The sequence below is a fragment of the Rhinoraja longicauda genome, chromosome 5 (genome assembly GCF_053455715.1).
Source record: "Rhinoraja longicauda isolate Sanriku21f chromosome 5, sRhiLon1.1, whole genome shotgun sequence".
In the NCBI taxonomy this organism is placed as follows: Eukaryota; Metazoa; Chordata; class Chondrichthyes; order Rajiformes; family Arhynchobatidae; genus Rhinoraja; species Rhinoraja longicauda.
In genome coordinates, this window is record NC_135957.1 from 16,118,537 (window position 1) to 16,136,430 (window position 17,894).

At 43.2% G+C, this 17,894-nt stretch overlaps 1 protein-coding gene across 13 annotated transcripts in view; it reads left to right on the forward strand.

Moving 5' to 3' along the window:
* The window catches only part of LOC144593435 (regulating synaptic membrane exocytosis protein 1-like), a 338,785-nt gene that overhangs the window by 119,540 nt on the left and 201,351 nt on the right, over positions 1-17,894 (forward strand). The gene's annotated exons all lie outside the window — the stretch shown is intronic.

Consider the following 17,894-nt stretch of genomic DNA (forward strand, 5'->3'; position numbering starts at 1 on the left):
TATTATTGTGAGATTTGTATTAGAACATAGAACATCAAACAGTGCAGCACAGGAACAGGCCCTTTGGCCCACAGTGTCTGCTTGAACATGATGCCAATTTAAACTAACTTAATCTGCCTGAATGCGATCTAGTATCCCTCCATTCCATGCATATCCATGTGCCTATCTAAAAGCCTCTTAAATGCTACCATCATACCTTATTATAATGGAAGACTGGCTGGAATCAAAAGAAACTTAAGGGCGATTTCAACAAGCTGTTTAATATTACGAGAGGCTAAGACAGCAAACAGAAAGGACCAATTTCACTTGCATTAGAGTTCAGAGGTACATTCTTAAGTTAATTGGTAAAAATATAAGAGGTAAATTGAGAACAAAATAGTTTACTCAATGAGTATTGGCGATGCCAGAAAGGGTGCTGAAGGCAAAAACCCTTCACTGCATTTTAAAATAGTAGGATCAGCACCTGAGCTGGAACCAGGGAGATACCTAAAATCCACTTCTGTTTGATGTATACACGAAGGACCAATTGGCCTCCCTGTCATATAGTCACTAGCATACAGCATGAAAACTGCCGCCTCAGTTCAGCTTTCCATGCCAACTAAGCTGCCTTCATGAGCTAGAGCCATTTGCCCGTGTTTGTCCCATATCCCTTCAAACATTTCCGATCTAACCTGTGAAAATGTCTTTTAAACATTGTAATTATGAATTGAATAAATTTTATCAGCCAAGTATGTATACATACAAGGAATTTCCCTTGGTGCTTTGCTTGCAAGGATAACAACACGATATACAGTAGACAATTAAAAATAAAACATTATAAATTAAACATGTGAAGAATAAAATAAAATCCCCAGAACAAAAGGAGGCTACAGACTTTTGGCTTTGAGTAGAGCTAATGCTCGTGGAAAAAAGCTGTTTTTATGTCTGGCTGTGGCGGCTTTGACAGTCCAGAGTCGTCTCTCAAAGGGAAGTACTTGCAAGAGTTTGTGGCCAGGGTGAGAGGGGTCAGAGATGCCCACCTCTACCACTTCCTCTGGCAGCATGTTCCATATACCCACCGCCTCTGTGTAAGAAAACTTTCTCTTTTGGGTCCTTCTTGCCTCAAAACTATGCCCTTTGTAACCTGGGAACCTAATGTGACCATTCACCTTATTTATGCCCCATATAATTTATAAACCTTGATAAGGTCATCCCTCGTCTTCCTTTGCTGCAGGGAAATCTCTCCTTATAACTAAAGTCCTCCAGTCCCAGCTGCATCCTTGTAAATCTTTACCGCACCCACTCTACCTTAAGCGTATCCTTTTAGTATGCTATGACATGATGTTCCTACTCTTATACTCAGTGCCCATTCTGATGAAAGCAACATCCCATACGCCTTTGTCATCATCTTGTTTACCTGTGTCACATCTTTCAGGGAACAATACATTTACCCTCCAGGTCTCTCTGCTGTAATTTCTCCTGATCTGATTTAAATGGTACTTGGTTCTCTATTGTATTTATGATATTCCTGTCTTTACGGACTTCCTGGTCTTTAAACTCTTTCCTGTGAACAATTCCACTGTTTTGTTTTGCCATCGAGGCCCAGCGCCTTCACACCTGGGTGTGCACCACCTGTTACATGCTGTGTTCATCTGTTGCACACAATCTGTGTTCTTTCAACACTAGCGATGGAAATTCAGACTTGGTGATTTGCCCTTTACAGACAGCTTCCTGCAGCTGAGTGCTTTCCTTTATTAATATTCTTTTTTTTTTGTTATTCTTTGTTCGATTCCTGATTTGTTATTTTAGATGTTTTTCCACCACATCATTTATAGTTGTAACTTACCTCCTGCTTTCCTACTTTCTGGCCTTGTCTAGATCCTTCTGTTTGAACATCCTGCCAGTCATACAAGAGTTCAAACATATTTCCAGTGACATATTGTCATATTTGCTGTTTTCTTTGCACCATTTTACTTTGGCTTCTGCTGCTGAGATTATTCTTGATTTTTTTCCCAATTATTCTCTGTCAATTACTTCACCACCATCGCTGCCAGATCCCACCACTTCCTGGCCACCTCCACTGACAATTCCCCTGACTGATGCCACAGGGTCCTGGTGTCCTGCCTCTCCCACTGACCATGCCACATCCTCACCCACCAATCCCACATCACCTCGCACTCTCCTCTGAGCCTCCATCCTCCCACCAAGGTACATCCCCTGAGCCTCTTCCCCCTGAAACCTCCCCTACCCTCCTCTGATCCCATATCAGGCTCCATCCCAAACTCCTGCTGGCCTTCATCATCCCACTAACCTGCCCTTCTCGGATGTCAAGTCGTCTTCCATCGTCTCCACGTCCACCTCTGTGCTTATTTTTTTGGCAAGGAATCCTTGCATCTCTCTCCCCCCCAACTGATGATCTTTTCTTCTGTTTCCAACATTCCTCTTGCACCTGGCCTTCTCTCAACCCTTTCATTTCTAACTGTTGCTTTGACATTCGATGAATTGACTTCTTCACTCCTCTTAGCCATTTCATTCACACCAGCACTGAGCAAGCAACTGTTTACTCACTGTGCACCAATCCCAACCTCATCATAAAACCTGCTGACAAGGGTGGTGCCATTGTAGTCTGGTGGGATGACCTCCATAATGCAGAGGCTGGGCATCACTCTTGGACATCTCCCCATAGCCACCCGTTGACCACAATCCCGCCAACGAACACCGGCACACTGTCTCCCAAAGCATCACAGATCATATCACTTCTGGCAATCCTCCCTCAATCCCCAACATGATAGTTCTCCCCATACTACCCGTTTTTATCTGAAACTCAAATTAAGGCTGTGAAAATCACAGAAATCAGTGTCCATGATTACAAAACGTGTTGATTATGGTATAGTTGTGTTTCTTACATTCCATTAAATGCACATTATACTTCCCCTTCTCCATTTCTGAAGTTGACCAAGAGACATTATTTTATAGTGGTTATCAAATAGTGGCCTTATAGCATAATGGGGTCCTAGTGAGATGCAGCATGCAAATGGGTCCTTCAGCCCACTGAGCCAGTGTGATCATGAACAACATGTAGTTTCAAGTGGACCATGGTAGTGGCGAATAAGCTCTAATGTGACACTTAATTGACTTTCCTAAAGTTCCAATACATCCCATAAGTTTGCTGCCTGCCTACCTATTCCACACAATCTTAAAACATTAAAACACATTTGTCAAACATGTCTACTATTTAATATATTCATGTGGGCTCTGTCCGATCCAATTATTATTTTCAACTGCCCAGTGATTACCACCTTACTAGTAGATTGTTGCATTTTCCCTCCTACAGATGTCAGGGTTACACTGGAATCTTACAGAATTTAGGAAATGACAATCAGCGCTTTCACTGTCTGCCATTGAGACACTGTCTGCCGTGCAAAGAGAACTAGTCAATATTTTAGGTCTGCCACTCTTCATCAGATGTGGAAAACGGAGAACTACAAATTAGTTTTCAGTAGGAGAGAAGATCGGAGAGTGATGTCCTAGGAGGCCAGACACACATTAGCAGCAAACCTGCCACATGACTTCGCCTTTTGTGAAAATTCTCTTTATTCTATCCATTGTCCTACCTCAACTTCATTGCTACTTAGACCAACTTGTTTCTCTCGTCTCGACCCGAAACCCATTCCTTCTCTCCAGAGATGCTGCCTGTCCCGCTGAGTTACTCCAGGTTTTTGTGTCTATCTTTTGTTTCACTGAGTTTTCCAGCATTTTCCATTTTCTCTTTTTATATCACGTTAACACAGTTTTCTTGCCCTACTTTTAGAATCTAGCCAGCTAAGCAGATTTCCAAAACTTACCATGACAACTCATTACACACATCAAGAGAGTTTAATATGCTGGCAGTTGTCCTAGTTAAGCCATTTAGACATTCTCTCACATCCCTCCTCCAGTAACTGAAACCTAACATTTCTTTCATAGCTCTGACGAAGGCTTGCAGACCCCAAACATTCACCATTTCTCTTTCCACAGATACTGCCTAACCTGCTGAGTTTTGGGGCATTTTGCTGCTTTCATTTTAGATTTCCAGCATTTGCATTTCTTTTTTCTCCCACTATCTCCATTTCTTTCAAAGCATTGGAATGCAGGTCATCGGGTCTTAGGGACTCTCTGCCTTTGTCCCATTCATTTCTCTAATGCTGTTATTTTACCAAAGCTAATTTTTTTCATCTCCTTATTCATTTGTTTTCCACAATTTTCAGGAATAGCGCGGTGTATTCATAGCAAAATCTACAAGGACTTTAGTGAGGCAATTGACAAGCTATCACAGGGAAGGCTGGAACAAACGGTTAAGACCATGGAATCCAAGACAAGGTGACAAATGGGTCCAAGGTTGGCTTGGGACCAGGAGAGAGCGTGTGATGGTGGACGGTCGCATTTGTGAAGGATACACAGTGGCGCATTGGTAGAGTTGCTGCCTTACAGCGCCAGAGACTCGGGTTCAATCCTGACTATGGGTGCTGTCTGTACGGAGTTTGTACGTTCTCCATGTGACCGTGAGGGTTTTCTCTGAGTGCACCAGTTTCCTCCCACACCCCAAAGAAGTACAGATTTGTAGATTAATTGGCTTTGGTAAAATTGTAAATTGTCCGTAATGTGTAGGATAGTGCTAGTGTACTGGTCGGCGCAGACTCGGTGGGTGTATTTCTAAACTAATCTGAAGTAAACATTGCCAAACCACGGAGATTGGAACTGGGACCGCAACTATCTGATATGTACAACTTGATGTGAATGTAGAAGGCATTGTTAGTGGATTTGCAGATGGCATGGAAATTGGTGGAGTTGTGGATAATGATAAGGATAGTCTCAGGGTGCAAAAATATATTGATCAGCGGTAAATTGGGCAAGCAATGGATGGTAAGTGTGAAATGATGCATTTTGGGATGTCAAATAAGGTAGGTCATATACAGTTAATGGCAGGGCCCAGAATATATTGAGGGACTGAGGAAGCTTGCTGTACAGGTCCAAAGATCTGTGAAAGTGACAGAACCAGTGGATAGTGGAATGGGGAAAGCATACGGGATGTCAGCCTTCATTTTCCAGGGCATAGAATAGAATATCAGGGAAATAATGGTACACGTTTGTAAAACATTGGTGAAGCCACAATTAAAATATTGTTTGTAATACTGGTCACTGCAGCATAGAAAAAGGCCTAATTGTTTTGGAGAGAAATTGTTCCCTGGACTGATCTTTGGCTCTACCTTCCCCCAGCTTCTTTTCGTAGGACATTCCATGAGACCACAGGTGCCACATGTGTTCTGTTACCTTTTCCATTCTTACCAACCAGGGAGTTAAATAGTCCTTTTGAGAAAAAAACAATGACTCACTTGCACTTCTTCCATCTACATTAGTGTACTGCATCAAGTCATCACAATATTATCTCTACATTAGAGAAACCAAACCAAATTAGGTGACTGTTTCATGTATCACGGTGTTCAGATCACATGGGTGACTGAGCTCCCTTTTGCCTGTTACATCAATACTCCATCTGCCTTATCTATTTGTGGAGCCAAGAGAAGCACCTCAGCTTCCATCAGGGCACGTTGCAGCATTTCAGATTTAATACTGAATCGTACAACTTCAGGTAACTTGCTTTGTCCGTCTGTTTTAGAACTGGCCTGTCCATCTGTGATGTTGGCTCAGTTCTTGTCCCTGCATGTACACAGTTTAAAAAAAAACTGTTTTCACTCTCTAACTGCCCTCATTTCATTGTGTTCCTTTATTTAGGTTTTTTCTCTCTTGCTCTTTCACTTTCTCTCCTATTATCCCCTTTAATCCATCAACCAAATCAGGTATAAACCAGCATCTGCAGTTCCTTCCCACACAGATACAGGTATATCCCACATTGGGAGACAGCCACGTTTACCAAGCTGAGCAGGTAAATGGCATGTTGGCCTTCATAACAAGAGGAGTTGAGTAAAGGAGCAGAGAGGTCCTTCTGCAGTTGTACAGGGCCCTAGTGAGACCGCACCTGGAGTATTGTGTGCAGTTTTTGTCTCCAAATTTGAGGAAGGACATTCTTGTTATTGAGGGAGTGCAGCGTAGGTTCACAAGGTTAATTCCCGGGATGGTGGGACTGTCATATGTTGAAAGAATGGAGCGACTGGGCTTGTATACACTGAAATTTAGAAGGATGAGAGGGGATCTTATTGAAACATATAAGATTATTAAGGGATTGGACACGTAGAGGCAGGAAACATGTTCCCGATGTTGGGGGAGTCCAGAACCAGGGGCCACAGTTTAAAAATAAGGGGTAGGCCAATTTAGAACGGAGATGAGGAAGATCTTTTTCACCCAGAGAGTTGTGAATCTGTGGAATTCTCTGCCTCAGAAGGCAGTGGATGCCAATTCTCTGGATGCTTTCAAGAAAGTTAGATAGAGCTCTTAAAGATAGCAGATTCAAGTGATATGGGGAGAAGGCAGGAACAGGGCACTGATTGTGGATGATCAGCCACGATCACAATGAATGTCGGTGCTAGCGTGAAGGGCTGAATGACCTACTCCTGCACCTATTGTCTATTATGTTTAGCACCGACATTGTGGGCCAAAGGGACATATTCATGAAAAATTGGGTGGTTTAAACATTGCAGAAGAGGAGATAGTAAGGAGTTTATTTTCTTTGAAAGTGGATAACTTGCCAGGTTTGATGAAATTTATTTCCAGCTGTCAAAATAAGCAAGGAAAGAAACTGAACAGGCTCAGCCTACATTTTTTAAATTTTCCTGGTTATGAGAAGGATGTCATAAACTGAGAAGACTTATGAGGGCCTGAGCTTTGTAAGGAGAAATTTGGCAGGCTAGCACTGTATTCCTTTGATCCCGAGGCTGATAGATGATCTTATAGAGGGGTATCATTTCATGAGGAGAACTAAGGAGTCACTTTGGTTGGTTTTCCAATCTTCTCTCTCCTTCGTGGAGTTTAGTGTGTTATGAAATTTTTCAAACGATGGGTTCACTATCTCTGCACCCATTTCCTTTAAAACCCTCACATGCAATCCATCAGGTCCTGGGGACTTCAATGCCTTTAAACCACACCTCACCCTCCCTGAGTCTCTCCGATACTTTAATTTTGTAATTGGGATTTTTAAAATTCTACCATGCTATTTGGGATTACCAATCAGTGTCTTCCATGTAAGTCATGTCATCCAAACTTCTTTGAGGAGGTGTGAAGATAATTGGTGATATTTAGACCTCAGGTCCTTTTAAATTTTCCCCCTCTCACCTGAAACCTATATCCTTTCGTTTTTGATTCTCCTTCGATGGGGAAGAGAAATTGTATGCATTCTCCCTATCTATGCCCGTTGTAATTTTATATACCTCGATTAGGTCAATCCTCAGTTCCTATGCTCCAAGGAATAAAGTCCTAGCTGCCCAACTTCTCCCCATAACTCAGGCCTGCAAGTCCTGGCAATATTCATCAAAATCTTCTTTGAACATTTTCCAACTTAATGACATCTTCTCTATAGCACGGTAACCAAAACTGTTCACAATACTCCAGGTGTGGCCTCAATAATGTCTTGTATCAATGCAATGTTTGAACTCCTATACACAACACCTTGATTGATGAAGGCCAGACGCCTTCTTCACTGCCCTGTCCACCTATGATGTCACTTACAAGGAAATATATACTTTAAGGTCACTCTGTTCTGCAATATTCCCCAAGGTCTTACCTTGGGTGGAAATCCTACCCCGATTTTATTTCCCAGAAATCAACACCGAATTACAGTTGCCATTCCTTGACAAGTTTACCTAGCTGATCAAGATCCTGCTGCAATTCTTGATAACTATCTTCACTGTCTACGATAACATCTATTTTAGTGTCATCTATAAATTTACTAAGCATACCTTGTACATTCTCATCCAAATCATTCATATAAACGACAAACAACAGTGAATCCAGCACAGATCCATGCGAAACACTATTAGACACAGGTCTCGAGTCTGGAAAATTTTCTTCCACCATCAACTTCTGCTTCCGACCAACAAGCCAATTATATCACAAATTAGCTATATCTCCCTGAATCCAAAGCGATCGAATCTTCCAGAGCAGCCTACCATGTGCGACCTTGCAAAAGGTTTTGTTAAAGACACATAGACAACGTGGGGAAGAGAAATCGTGTGCATTCTCCCTATCTATGGGAGAATAACCAATCCTCTTGGTTATTTCTTCAAAAATCTCTTAACTGATTTTGAGACATTTAAGAGGTATTTAAACAAGTACATCAACCAGCAGGGAATGGAAGGACATAGACTGTGCAGGCAGATGGAATTAGTTGAAATTGGCCTCATGGTTGGCACAGATGTTGTGGTCCAAAGGGCCTGTTCATGTGCTATAGTTTGGTTTTATTTCTCCATTTATGCTCTAACCTATTGACTTCACATTTTAAGAAGTCTATCGACTTCAACTGTTATCTTCTTTCCCCTGCAGTTTGTGCCAATTCTACATCACTATCTACTGCCTTTTATATCTCACCCCGACACTGCTCAAGTACCTAAGTTAGACACAAAAGGCTGGAGTAACTCAGTGGGTCAGACATCATCCTAAAAGTAATAGGCATTGTTTCGGGTCGAGACCCTTTTTCAGACCCGACCCGGGGAATTTATTATGGGGAACAAAGAAATGGCAGACGAGTTAAACCGTTACTTTGGATCTGTCTTCACTGAGGAAGATACACACAATCTCCCAAATGTTCTAGGGGCCGGAGAACCTAGGATGATGGAGGAACTGAAGGAAATCCACATTAGGCAGGAAATGGTTTTGGGTAGACTGATGGGACTGAAGGCTGATAAATCCCCAGGGCCTGATGGTCTGCATCCCAGAGTACTTAAGGAGGTGGCTCTAGAAATAGTGGAAGCATTGGAGATCATTTTTCAATGTTCGATAGATTCAGGATCAGTTCCTGTGGATTGGAGGATAGCAAATGTTATCCCACTTTTTAAGAAAGGAGGGAGAGAGAAAACGGGTAATTATAGACCAGTTAGTCTGACATCAGTGGTGGGGAAGATGCTGGAGTCAATTATAAAAGACGAAATTGCTGAGCATTTGGATAGCAGTAACGGGATCATTCCGAGTCAGCATGGATTTACGAAGGGGAAATCATGCTTGACAAATCTACTGGAATTTTTTGAGGATGTAACTAGGAATATTGACAAGGGAGAGTCAGTGGATGTGGTGTACCTCGACTTTCAGAAAGCCTTCGACAAGGTCCCACATAGGAGATTAGTGGGCAAAATTAGGGCACATGGTATTGGGGGTAGGGTACTGACATGGATAGAAAATCGGTTGACAGACAGAAAGCAAAGAGTGGGGATAAATGGGTCCCTTTCGGAATGGCAGGCAGTGACCAGTGGGGTACCGCAAGGTTCGGTGCTGGGACCCCAGCTATTTACGATATACATTAATGACTTAGACGAAGGGATTAAAAGTACCATTAGCAAATTTGCAGATGATACTAAGTTGGGGGGTAGTGTGAATTGTGAGGAAGATGCAATAAGGCTGCAGGGTGACTTGGACAGGTTGTGTGAGTGGGCGGATACATGGCAGATGCAGTTTAATGTAGATAAGTGTGAGGTTATTCACTTTGGAAGCAAGAATAGAAAGGCAGATTATTATCTGAATGGTGTCAAGTTAGGAGGAGGGGGAGTTCAACGAGACCTGGGTGTCCTAGTGCATCAGTCAATGAAAGGAAGCATGCAGGTACAGCAGGCAGTGAAGAAAGCCAATGGAATGTTGGCCTTCGTAACAAGAGGAGTTGAGTATAGGAGCAAAGAGGTCCTTCTACAGTTGTACTGGGCCCTGGTGAGACCGCACCTGGAGTACTGTGTGCAGTTTTGGTCTCCAAATTTGAGGAAGGATATTCTTGCTATGGAGGGCGTGCAGCGTAGGTTCACTAGGTTAATTCCCGGAATGGCGGGACTGTCGTATGTTGAAAGGCTGGAGCGATTGGGCTTGTATACACTGGAATTTAGAAGGATGACGGGGGATCTTATTGAAACATATAAGATAATTAGGGGATTGGACACATTAGAGGCAGATAACATGTTCCCAATGTTGGGGGAGTCCAGAACAAGGGGCCACAGTTTAAAAATAAGGGGTAGGCCATTTAGAACGGAGATGAGGAAGAACTTTTTCAGTCAGAGGGTGGTGAAGGTGTGGAATTCTCTGCCTCAGAAGGCAGTGGAGGCCAGTTCGTTGGATGCTTTCAAGAGAGAGCTGGATAGAGCTCTTAAGGATAGCGGAGTTAGGGGGTATGGGGAGAAGGCAGGAACGGGGTACTGATTGAGAGTGATCAGCCATGATCGCATTGAATGGCGGTGCTGGCTCGAAGGGCTGAATGGCCTACTCCTGCACCTATTGTCTATTGTCTATTGTCTATTGTCTATTTCTGTTCTCCAGAGATGCTGTCTGACCCGCTCAGTTACTCCAGTTTTTTTGTGTCTATCTTCGGTTTAAACCAGTATTTGCAGTTCCTTCTCACACTGCTCAAGTACCTTCCTTGATACCAATGCCACCCCACCTCATTTAGCCCCTGTTTGGCCTCTTCTTTTAGAACAGCGTATAACATGGAATAACCTGGAATTCCTTTAGAACCGTGTATAATCTGGAACCTCTACGAGAGAGCGGTCCTGAGTTACTATCTACCCCATTGGAGACCCTTGGACTATTTTTAATCGGACTTTACTGGGCTTTATCTTGCACTGAACATTATTCCCTTTATCGTGTATCTACACTGTGGATGGCTCGATTGAAATCCTACTGATTGGTTAGTATGCAACAAAAGCTTTTCATTGTACCTCGGTACACATGACAATAAACTAAACTAAACTAAAATAAACTAATGAGCACCCTGTCCTCTTCACACAGCACATATGTCTTTATATTAGTCATTCCTAGAATACTCATATGTTGCTATTAACTCATTTATCTTGTGCAAATGCCATGTGCATTCAAATAAAGGGCATTAATGTCGTGCAGATGAAATGCTCTGAGAAGTTGGTTATGGTGCGTATCAGCTCCTATCTCATCAAGAACCTGAACCCACTACAATTTGCTTATCACCACAATAGATTAATGGGGGGGGGGGGGGGGGGGTGCGCGATCTCGCTGACTCTCGCAGGCCGCAGTTCATGGACTACAGCTTGGCACTTAACACCATCATCCCCTCTAAACTGGGTCTTTGTGCAACACTTTGCAACTGAATCCTTGACTTCCTCATCAACAGAACACAATCAGTATAAATTGGCAACAGCACTTCCTCTATGATAACCCTCAGCACAGGGGCACATGGCAGTGTGCTCAGCCCCTGTTCTACTCACTCTATACCCATCACCATGTAGCAGGACACAGTTCTATCTCCATATTTAAATTTGCTGTCAACACCACCATTGTCTGATGAAACCTTATTGTCACATGTACCTAGGTGCAGTGGAATTCTTTGTTTTGCATACAAACTGGTAAAATCATACTATAGATATGCACAATAATAGATAAGTACAAAAGTGTAATGATTGCAGTGTAAGAATAGGAGACTTCACTGAGACAATATGCAAGTTGCCACGTTTCTGGTGCCAACTTATGCCCTTCAAGTTTCAAAGTTCTTAATAGTACAGAGTCTTGATGAATTATGGATAATGATGAATATAGAAGGGAGATTAATCGTTTGATTGAATGGTGCCAGAACAATAACCTTGCTCACAATGTCAGTAAAACCAAGGAACTGATTGTTCACTTTAGATTAGGAACACTGAGAATCCACAAATCTGTCTTCATCAACGGGTCGGTGGTGGAGAGAGTCAACAACTTCCTGGACATGCATATATATGAATAACTGTCCTGTCCTGAACCCAGCACATTGATGCAATCATTAAGAAAGCCCATCAATGCCTCTACTTCCTTAGAAGATTGAGGACATTTGATATGTCAATGAATACTCTCTTGAACTTCTACTGGTGTAATGTAGAGAGCATGTTGACTGGTTACATCATGGCCTGATTTGACAACTCCAATGCCCAAGAACAAAGGAGATTACAAAAAGTGGTGAACACTGCCTAGTCCATCACAGGTTCTGACTTTCCCACCATCGAAGGACTCCCCACCACCGAAGGGGTCAATAAGAGGTGCTGTCTCTGAAAGGCAGCCAACATCATCAACCCACCCTGGCAAAGCTCTTATTTCACTCCTGCCATGAGGAAGAAGGTATAGGAGTCTGAAAACTGTAACGTCCAGGTTCAGGAACAACTTCTTTCCAACAACCATCAGGCTGTTGAACACTACGAACTCCAACTAAACTACAAACTGCCTAGGTTGCCTTAGGGACTTAAGGTGTAGTGTTTTTTGCACTATATTGGATTTTTTTATTTATTGAACTTCTCTTTTTGCTTGTTCGTTGTGTTATTTATTGAGTATTATGTTTACATATCTGTTGTGCTGCTGTTGCAAGTAAGAATTTAATTGTTCTGCCTCGGGACATATGACAATACTCCTGACTCTCTGAAACTTAGATTTTTTCCTTAGTTATTCACAACTCTGGATTTGCTCTGTTATGCATATTTTTGTTTACATTTTATGCCCTGGCCTACCAAACTGACTGTCAGTTCCCCTTTACTCTGCTGTGCCACTGATCTTTCATTTGTTCATAATTTATTAAACCTGCCTTTCTTGGAACATTAACGTGGGTAGTATTGTAGATAGCAAAGATGTTTATCAAAGATTATAGCAAGATCTTGATCAGTTGGGCAGGTGGGCTGAGGAATGGTTGATGGAGTTTAATGCAGATAATTGCAACGTATTGCATCTTGGGAACACAAACTGGGGCAGGGCCTTCACGTTGAATGGCAGGGCTCTAGGGAGTGTTGTAGAGCAGAGGGATCTAGGAATGCAGGTATATAGTTATTTGAAATTGGTGTCACGGGTAGATAGGGTGGTCAGGAAGGCTTTCTGTTGGCCTCATTGCATTGAGTATAGAAGTTGGGATGTTATCTTATAGTTGTACAGGACATTGGTGTGGTCCCATTTAGTGTATTGAGCAGTTTTGGTCACCTTGCTACAGGAAAGATGTTGTTAAGCTAGAAAGGGTGTAATGGAAATTAACGAAGTAGTTGCCAGGACTTGAGGGCCTGAGCTATTGAGAGACATTGGGTGGACTAGGAGTTTATTCCTTGGATTGTAGGAGGATGAGGGGTGATCTTATTGAGGTGTATAGGATCATGAGGGGACAGTCAAGGTAGATGCACAGAGTCTTTTACCCAGGGAAGGGGAATCAAGAACCAGAGGACATAGGTTTAAGGTGAGAAGGGAAATATTTAATAAAAGGGACAACCTTTTCACAGAAGGTGGTGGGTGTATGGAACAAGCTGCCAGAGGGAATAGTTGAGGTAAGTACTACAACAGCATTTAAAGACATTTGGATAGGTACATGGATGGGAAAGGTTTAGAGGGATATGTGCCGAATGTATAAGGGGGGGGGGGCATCTTAGTTGGTGTGGCCAAGTTGGGCCGAAGGACTTTTTTCATGCTGTATGAATGAATCTATGACTCCCACCTCCTGTCTCCAACCCTAATTATGAGAATTGCCGGGGCACTTCATAACCCTATCTCAATGGAATAACACACTCCTTCCCCAGTTCTGGTGCGAGTCTCCCATGAATCAGAATCCCTTTTATCTACACCATGTTCTAAGCCACAAATTTACTTCCCATCCTATTTTTCTCTTTCCAATTTGCATATGCCTTAAGAGTTGAGAGTGTTTAATTGTCATATATACTGACAACATATTCTTTCTTGTAGCTTACTGGCCCCCTAGCACAAAAATACACAGATAATGTGTAATAATCAAAAATACAATACATTAAGAACCATAAAGGGGCAGAGGGCATAGAAGATCATAGTTGAGGGCGCATAAGATCATAGTTGCTGAGGTTAGTGTCCTGTAGTATTCAGGAGCCTGATAAATGCTGGGAAGAACCTGTTCTTGAACCTGGTAGTCACAATTTTTATTTTTCTGTATATTCTTCCTCATGGTCGTAGCGAATTGAGAGTATGGCCTGGGTGGTGTGGGTCTTTGATGATATTGGCTGTCATGTGTGGGAATGTGCATCTTGCACAACTGGAGGATGAACTGAATATCTGCGATTGGTTACTGACACTTTTGGCGTGAGATCAATTTATGATCAAACTACTCAAATTCTATAAACTAAATCTGTGGGTAAATGAGATTGAGGAATCGAGAAATTATGCATTTATAACCATCAAAGCATCAGAGATAGTGATTTGTGGAATGACTGGAGGGTTGGAAATTTATTAGCTTCTGGTATTAGGTAGAGAACATCAGCTTGGAGAAGCAAATGATCCATGTCCCGCAGTGACGTATGTGAGAATGTAACTGATCAATGTCAGAAATATTTTTATCACACATATCGAATGACAGTAATTCACCACAGAACAAAATTGCATTGTCAAACACCTACCACATGGCCAGATTATGCTTTAGGAACAAAGTGGGACACGCCCATAATCAAAAATAATGAAATTATGATATGAAATCAAGGATTCTGTGATGAGCCTGTTTCCATATGAAAATACAAAGAATGACTTTCTGAATGGTAGATCCAAAGCAGGAAACATGACTGTCATTATATTAACATATTGCAAGAATTGTGTTGCTCTCTCAGGTTCCAGAAGGACATGGAACTTCAACTCAGCTTATAGATCTCAAAAATATTTTAAAGTCCTGTTTCCCACCAACTGGAAAATAAATTTAGGATAAACAACATTGATATTTATAGCAAATAGAAACACAAAAGGTCCTAAGCTGCCATGCACAACACTGCCAGGCTCGGGAAAGACACATCAATCACACAGCAGAGTTCAGGAAGTGCGCAGAGCTCATGCAGCCATGCTTAGAAAACACGCACCACTTACGCAGTTAGGTTTAGGAAACACACATCACTCACATTGATGGATTTGGGAAATGCATATCACTCAAGTTGCCAGCTTCAGGAGGCACACAAAGATTACGCTGCTGGGTTTAGCAAACATGTATCACTCACACTGCCACGCTCAGGAAATGCACATCACTCACAATGTCAGATTCAGAAAGGGTACATTGCTCACAAAGCAGAGTTCAGGAAAGTGCATTATTCATAACGCCAGATCGCCAGATCCAGAAAACACACATCAGTCGGATTCATGAAACAATTATCACTTGCTCTGCTTGTTCGGGGCAGTGCATTTCACTCAAATTGCTGGCTTCAGCAATCGGCACTCACTCAAATTGCCTGCTTTCGGAAACACACTTCAGGACACCCACATCAGACTCCGATTTATCAAGTATACCTTTGCCGTCGGCACCATAATCCCATTCAAACTCGTCTCCAAGATCATCTCCCCTGTATCCACCTGTACAAAGACTGCCAAAGAACAGAAGGCTAGGGACCTAATGTAGCTAGATGTAATTAATAGAGTGGGTGCAACAGTGGGCAGGCAGACGAGCTGGCTTCTGTGATGCACCTCACTCTGACAGCACTTAAACTGGCGAGTTCAGGAAACACAGTTCACCTATACTGGACAGGTGCATAGATAGGAATGCTTTAGAGGGATACGGGCCAAAGGCAGGCAATGGGATTAGCTCAGGAAAGCAACTTGGTATGGATGAGTTGAGCCAAAGGAGCTGTATACCCTATGACTCCTATCACCCATGCTGTTGGGTTCAGGAAACCCATTTTACCCACACTGTGTCTTTCAAGGAACACCCACCACCCACACTGGGATGCAGGGAACACCCACCACCCACTCTGCTGTGGTCATGCAACGCATACCACACACACACTGTTATGATCAGTGAACATACGTAGCCCCACACTGTGGGGTTCATGCAATGCATGCACCATTACAATTAAAACACAAAGTACTTGTGCTATAACTCCAGGATAAGCACTCAACTAAGAAAACTAAGCCCAAAGACAAAGTATTATTTAACTATCTAAACCAACTTACAATAAATGACTCCATATGCAAAAAATAGCTACCTGCATATTAATTAGCTCTTAAAAAAACTAATCCTGCAGATGCAAGTATATCATTGGGGTTATCAAGTGGGCACTTCCCTTCATTGGTTTTTCATTTAGTTAAACCCCTGTCCCACTTAGGTGATTTTTTAGGCGACTCCAGGCGACTAGGCTCTCGCCACACGGTCGCCAGGGTGTTGCCTGTATGGTCGTGAGTAGTCTCCAAAAAGTCGTAGCGTTTCTCTGGTCGCCGCTGGATTTTGAAACGTTTCAAAATTTTCGCCGACTGTTGGTTTGACGCCAATGATCGTAGCTTGACGTCTCCTGATGTAGGCGCTGCCGTAGGTTGTTGCCAGGTGACGTAGGTTGTCGCCAGTGCTGACTTCGTTGAATTCCATTGGCGACTACCAACGACAACCGGCGACAGATACCGGTGTCAAAACCGGAGGCCAAAATGACGTGAATTGTCTTCAGTTGTAGCCGACACAGTCGTAGCTTGTCGTAGGTAGACGTAGGTTGACTTCGGTTGTCGTAGGTTGCCGCCTGTGTGGTCGTAGGTTGTCGTAGTTGCGGTCATAGGTGGACGTCCTAAGTTGCGATGATTAGGTCGTCGATTGTCGGTAGCTTGCCGTAGCTTGACGTCCACTAGGTGGTAGGTTGTTGTAGCTTGTCGTAGACATTGTCGTAGGGGGGGTCCAGTCACCAGTTTTTCGGCGAATTGCTACGACTTGCAGTCGCCGGCAGTCGCCTAAAAAAACGCCTAAGTGGAACAGGCCCCTTAGGCCCACAACACCTCGAAAAGGCTCAACAGCAGGTTCTGACATCCCAGAACAACCCCCAACCCCCCCACCCCCCCAACCCCACCCCTCCACACAACCCCACAATCCCCCACCCAACACCTCCACCCCCCCAACCCAACCCCCCACCCTCCCCAACCCAACCGCCCACCCTCCCCAACCCAACTGCCTCACCCACCCAACCCAACCTCTGCCAACCCAACCGCCCCACTAACCCCCTTCCCCAACCTCCCTCAACCCAACCCCCCCAACCCAACCCTCCCCACCTCCCCAACCCAACCCCCCCAATCCAACCCCCCACCCTCCCCAATCCAACCCCCAACCCTCCCCAACCCAACCCCCCCACCTCCCCAACCCAACCCCCACCCCCCAACCCCCCCCTCCACCCCCCCAACAATGATTGTACATTGCAGTGTTCAAATTGATGCAAGCATAACTACGTTCCTACAGAACTGCTGATTATTTTCTGTAAAGATACTCTGACTTGGACAAGTGACCCTTAATATTTTTAACAAATTAAATTATGGCAAGAAAATTTAAATCATGCCAAAATAAATAGAAGATCCATTTATTATTTCCGTTTGAATGTTGAGGGGCATTTCAGGATAGAAGCTATCCAGTCCCTACAAAACATTGGTTAAATTCACGGTGGTTCTAAGTTACACAAAGCAGGCAGTCTTCAGATCAATTCAGAACCTCTTTTCGTTGAACAAGAGGGAAAAAGCGTGTTCCCCAAATGAATGCTGTATGATAAACTCATATTGCCTTGTAGAATTTAAAAGCTAACTTCAGAATAGGAAGGTCTTGCAGCCCATCATGTTGATAATTTCTATTGACTTCTGTAATCTTGACCCCTGTTCATCTGCTGTTATTGAGGGAGCAGCGTTGTTTCTGGTGTTGGTTGTGGAAATGACCAAGCTTGGTTATAGTGCTTTGCACAATCAAGGAATATACATTTTCTGGACATTCCTGAGAAGAACCTTGCTGTGCTTGTTGGAGCAAGAAATATTCTCAGAAGGATGAGACAAATACTCTGCTGCAGCTTAGATGGAAAAGCAAAATGTTCATA